Source organism: Ovis aries, chromosome 3 (assembly GCF_016772045.2).
Source record: "Ovis aries strain OAR_USU_Benz2616 breed Rambouillet chromosome 3, ARS-UI_Ramb_v3.0, whole genome shotgun sequence".
NCBI classification, from domain to species: Eukaryota; Metazoa; Chordata; class Mammalia; order Artiodactyla; family Bovidae; genus Ovis; species Ovis aries.
The window spans coordinates 76,290,281-76,296,576 of NC_056056.1; the positions used below are offsets into that span (position 1 = coordinate 76,290,281).

At 39.3% G+C, this 6,296-nt stretch overlaps 1 non-coding gene across 1 annotated transcript; it reads left to right on the forward strand.

Moving 5' to 3' along the window:
• The first annotated feature begins 356 nt into the window (after positions 1-356).
• Positions 357-428, forward strand: TRNAC-GCA (transfer RNA cysteine (anticodon GCA)). Its single transcript has one exon. It is a non-coding gene; the product is annotated as a tRNA-Cys (tRNA).
• The last annotated feature ends 5,868 nt before the right edge of the window (positions 429-6,296 follow it).

The window sequence follows — 6,296 nt, forward strand, 5'->3', positions numbered from 1 at the left end:
CCCTCTCCCCTAACCCAGGAGACTGCAAGAAGAATTCTCTGCCTCAAATTTTACTACTTAGTAAAAAAAAAAAAAAAAAAAGACACTCACTTAAGAGTTTGTAACCAAATTTTTGTAGCAACTAGACTTACAACCAGAGTTCACTTAGATGTTAAAGAATCTGCCCATAATTCGGGAGACCTGGGTTCGATCTTGGGTTGGGAAGATCCCCTAGAGAAAGGAATGGTTACCCACTTCAGTATTCTTCCCTGGGAAATCCCATGGACAGAGGAACCTGCAGGCTGGCTACAGTCTGGGGGGTCACAAAGAGTCAGACGCAACTGAGTGACTAACACTCTTACTTTTACTTTAGGGCTTCCTGGGTGGCTCAGCTGGTAAAGAATCTGCCTGCAACGCAGGAGACCCAGGTTCAATCCCTGGGTCAGGAAGATCTCCTGGAGAAGGGAATGGCAACCCACTCCAGTATTCTTGCCTGGAGAATAACATGGACAGAGGAGCCTGGTGGGCTACTGTCCATGGGGTTGCAAAGAGTTGGACACGACTGAGTGACTAACACTTAACTTAGAAGGTAAAGCTGAGAACTTATTTAGCATTAATTATTCTTAGAATGTACCCTTGGGTACCTTACAGAAGGAAACCTATCTTCACTCTAGCCTCAAAATATTCCCAGAGATAAAATTTTGTAAAATATAATATGTAATCAAAAATTGCAAAATGCAAAATAAAGTAAGATATTTTGATCAAGAGCCAGCAGAAACTAGAGTTAGTACAATCAAACCATTAAAGACTTCAGACAGAAGATTTATCAGAAATGGAATGTGAAATTTTAAAAAGGTAAGGAGGAAAATGAGTAAAGAACAATAATATGAGGAATCACCAAACATAACAGAGAAACAAAACTTATAGAAATGAAATTTGGAAAGTGAAATTATAAGTCAAATGAATGGGTTTAACAAGCAGATTAGATACAAATAAAGAGAGAATTAGTGAAGGAAAAGGTAGGTAACAAAAATTATGCAAAATTTTGCATAAAGAAACAAAGATATAGAAAATACAAAAGAGAAGGGCTTTCCTGGAAAACTCAGTGGGATTTGAACACATGAAGCTTGAATACAGAACCTTTAACCACTAAGCAAGGAAGGAAATGGCAGAAGAAGGAAGGCAGAGAAGGAAAAGGAAGGCAGAGAAGGAAATGGCAATCCACTCCAGTGTTCTTGCCTGGAGAATCCCAGGGACGGGGGAGCCTGGTGGGCTGCCGTCTATGGGGTCGTGCAGAGTCGAACACGACTGAAGTGACTTAGCAGCAGCAGCAGCAGTGGTTCAACAAAACTAAACCCTGGTGCTCTTACTTTCTGCACCAAAGTAAACCTCTTTGTTAAACCTCCTAGGCCAAAAGAAATACTCAACACTTCTATGTATTTTTATGTCCATACAACTTAACAAGCATTTATTGGGCTTCCCTGGTAGCTCAGTGGCAAAGAATCTGCCTGCCAGTGCAGGAGACGTGGGTTTGATCCCTAATCCAGGAAGATCCCACATACTGAGAACCAATAAGCCTGTATGTCACAACCATAGTGCTCTAGAGCTGTGGAACTGTAACTATTGAGCAGCAACTATTGAAGTCTGTATCATAAAGGAAATTCTAAGGGTATATTTCAATGAGAAAGAAAGTGATCCTTTCTTCCATGTAGAGAGAGACCCCAAACAGGTAGATGCCTGAAATGGGTGTGATATGTGAGAAGAATGAAAAGCAATGGAAGTAATAAATATGTAGGCAAATATAAACAAGCACTGACTGAATAAAACAGTAATAATAACACGTGTGCTTGTGTGCTCAGTCATGTCCAACTCTTTGTGACACTATGGACTGTAGCCCATCAGGCTGTAGTATTCTCCAGGCGAGGACATGCGTAGGTTGCCATCTTCCCAACCCAGGGATCAAACCTGCATCTCTTGCATCTCCTTGCATTGGCAGGCAGATTCTTTGCCATTGAGCCACCCAGGAAGCCCCAATAATAACATGATAAGATTCAAAAAAAGATTACAAATGAACAAAAACAACATATCTTCCCTCTTCTGGGTTCATAAAGATATGCTTCCCATATCATCTTCTTAAATGCTTATTGGTGTCCCTTGATATTTACATGTTTAATCCACCTGGAATTTATTTTTATGTAAGGTGTGACATAAAGTCTCTATTAGTCAGCTTTGCTGCAGTAACAAAAAACCCACACCTCAAAATTTTAGGGACAACATACATGTTTCTTGCTCATATTAATGTCAGCAACTGCAGATCTGATGCTTCAACTCTACCGTAGGTGTCTTCTCATTCCAGGCTCTATGAGTATTCTTATTCTGGAACCCAGTCTTGAAAGAACAGCCCCTTTATGGGATATAACATTCTTGTGGGCTTCCCTCATAGCTCAGTTGGTAGAGAATCTGCCTGCAATGCAGGAGACCTGGTTTTGATCCCTGGGTTGGAAAGATTCCCTGGGGAAGGGAATGGCAACCCACTCCAATATTCTTGCCTGGAGAATCCCAAAGACAGAGGAGCCTGGCAGGCTACAGTTTATGGGGTCGCAAGAGTTGGACACAAATTAGTGACTAAACCATCACCACCACCATTCTTGTAGCAGAAGGAAAGAGCAAGACCCTGCTACACTTAATCTGAGGAGATGTGACAGACTCAATGAGATGGAGAACTATACTCCTCTCACAGGAAGGCACTATAAATTACATGGCAAAAGGTAAGAGTATATAATCCTCTAGCAGAAAAGGGTTCAAATATAACTTACAAAGTTCCTCATTCAATTTTTTCCCCATATTATGTCCAAGTGCCCCATTCTAAAGTACCGAAAAACCCTTCTTTTCTCAAGGATTGCCCTGCAGGGTTTGTCCAAAAGCCAAGATTCTGCATACTCTATGGATCTGTTTCTCTGTCCGCTCATTTACTTTGAATTCTTTCTCCCTGTTTCCAAACCAGATTATCTTATTACTATAGTAAGACTTCATAGCCGGTAAATCAAACCTACTGTCTTTTTTTCAAGAATGTCTTGGCTAGTTTTGGTTCTTTGCACTTCCATAAACATTGGTTGATCTCTGTAAAAACCTGTTGGGTTCTTAAATTAGTTTACCTTGTGTGTATAGATGGGCAGGGAATGTTTGGAAATGATTTACATGTTTACAATATTGAGTCTACCAATTCATTAACATAGTCATTTCAATCTTCTTTAATAGTACTGTTTTATATTTTTCTGGGTACGGGTCATCATATCTTTTTAGATTTATTCCTAAGTGTGTGGTGCTTTTGATACTTTTGCAAATGATATATTTCCTTAATTTTGTTTTCATTACTGCTTTTATGGCTTTATTTATTACTTTTTAATTTATGTTTTAGATACTCTGGATTTTATTTTGGTGTAAAAAAATGAGTAGTTATTTTAACTTTACATTTTTTGAAATATTAAGCCATTTGTATCAAGAGTACATCTTGATACATGTCCCCTTTGAATGCCATCTTTATCATACACTGTTTCCATAAATGCCTGAGGATTTTTTCCCTACTTAGTTTCATGTATCTGGCTCATCTATCAATGAATGATCTTTAGTTATACGTCATTTTCTAGGCTCTGCTTCTTTGCTGGTATATAGGTTTTTCCTTTCTTACCCTATTTTATTTTTTTCCTACCTCACTATATTTCAACTCTTATTGCTGATGCATAGACATGTTATTGGTTTTTTTATATTGATGTATTTAGCAACCTTGCTAAATTCTTTTATTAATTCTAATAATTTATTAAGATATTCTTTTGGATTCTCTGCTGTACAAAAATATTCAGCTCAGTTCAGTTCAGTAGCTCAGTTGTGTCCGACTCTTTGCAACTCTATGGACTGCAGTATGCCAGGCATCCCTGTCCATCACCAACTCCCGGAGTTTACTCAAATTCATGTCCATTGAGTTGGTGATGCCATCCAACTATCTCACCCTCTGTCATCCCCTTCTCCTCCCATCTTCAATCTTTCCCATCATCAGGGTCTTTTCACATGAGTCAGTTCTTCACATCAGGTGGCCAAAGTATTGGAGTTTCAGCCTCAGCATCAGTCCTTCCAATGAATATTCAGGACTGATTTCCTTTAGGATGGACTGGTTGGATCTCCTTGCAGTCCAAGGGACTCTCAAGAGTCTTCTCCAACACCACAGCTCAAAAGCATCAATTCTTTGGCGCTCAGCTTTCTTTATAGTCCAACTATCACATCCATACATGACCACTGGAAAAACCATAGCCTTGACTAGATGGACCTTTGTTGGCAAAGTAACGTCTCTGCTTTTTAATAAGCTGTCTAGGTTGGTCATAACTTTCCTTCCAAGGAGTAAGAGTCTTCTAATTTCATGGCTGCAGTCACCATCTGCAGTGATTCTGGAGCCCCCGTAAAAAAAGTTTGTCACTGTTTCCACTGTTTCTCCATATATTTTCCATGAGGTGGCATGGACAGAGGAGGTTGACAGGCTACAGACCATGACGTCACAGAGTCAGACATGACTGTGTGACTAACAGTTTTACTTTTCACTTTATACAATTCTTAATTGTGAAGCGAATAGTTTCAGGGTCTCAAAATTATGCATCATGTTTGTTCGAGGGATTTGGGGTAGGATCTGTGTCATTATGGAGAATAGCATTTTCCAAACATGACTGCAATAGTATTTCCAGTTCCATTCGTTATTCTAGAACCTTGCCACTAAGGCACCCACAAAATATGTGAGAGAAGCGGGCTTTGAGAGGATCACAGCCTCAGTTACCAACTGACTGAACTAGAACCACACCTGAATTCCTGACCACAGATGGTGCACAAGATTTGTTGTGCATCATAGAGATTACAGAACCCTCAAATGAAGAAAATTACTTTCTCGGACTGAGAGGTTTTTTTTTTTTCTTTTAATCATAAGTGGATATTCAATTTTGTCAATTATCATTTGTTTTCATTCTTTCATAAGATAATAAAAACATTGAAGGTTATAAAATTTGTTTATAATACAACCTTAGCCATTTCCTGTAGGCTTTATTATAAATTTCTATTGTATTGTTAATGTCTAAATAAATTGTGATCTAAGGTTTTATTCCCTCTTTGATTCAGAGGCTATTTTGGAAAATATTCTTGAATTTTGAAATGGTTAAGTGTTTCTATTTTGTTATGTTTCCATATTCTTCTGTTGATTTCTAGCTTAACTGAATTGTGGGCAGAGAATTTGGCCCATAAAATCTTTACGCTCTGGAATCTATTAAGATTTTCTTTGGGCCAAGTACATGATCAATTTTTATGTATATTCTGTAAGCAATTGAAAAGAATGTGGTTTTTTTCTGTTTATAGAAACTCTTATGTAAATAAGGATAACATTTATGCTTTAAATGAATGTTCTTTTTATATTTCCATTTGCATATGTTTCTCCCACTCCTCAGAGTAATCTGTTGCCTTAGGTGGGAATTTGGACAGTTACAGCAGGAATAAAAAGAAAAAGTGGTCATCAATGCTCACTTTTTGATCACCAAAATAGGATTTTTAAAAATCTAAAGTAAAACAGTATTCTTTAGAAATCAGGCTTTTACTGGAGAGCAAAGGATTTTCTAAATATCTTATGCTCCATTAGCACATCTGAACCAAGGTCTCAGGGATATACATGCTGAGTTTAAAGTAAACTATGGGTAGATAGAGCTGAGTCTGTGAATTCCTTGAAAGGAGGTTGCATTTCTCTGTCTTGGTCTTGTTCTCTATTGGAAAGGGGTAAAGATCCATGTCTTCAGCACCCTTCTCCAGGGTGAAGTCTCACTCAGAGTGGTTTAGAGAGTGATGCTGGTACTGGTGTTGGAGCAGAGTGGCTCCAAGTAATAGGATGTCAGAAAAGCTGCAGTCAGAGTGAACTTGTGCCTGTCACTCCATGTAGAACTCTTAGGACTGTCTACTACAGACTGGCCTTTTCACTATCATGTGGGGAAGAGCCTGACTCTGGCAATGTAAGTTGCATGATAAAGCCAGGCAGACGAAGGGCAACAGTGGATCCTTGGACTCCCCCGCCATCTACGTGCTCTGGGAGGGAGTCAGAAGTTTCCATATGCTCCTGCAGGGTGGGTGACTGGCTTCTAAAGTGAGGGTTGAGCTGACCCCTCCACAGAGACTGCCAGTGGACAGCCAAAGCCAAAGTGAGAGGTCTGATGCTAGCTTGATCAGAGCTGTGCACACACACTGACTGCCAACTCCCAAGCAGGGCCACTACAGCCTACCTAGGCCTAGTGAAGGGCAAT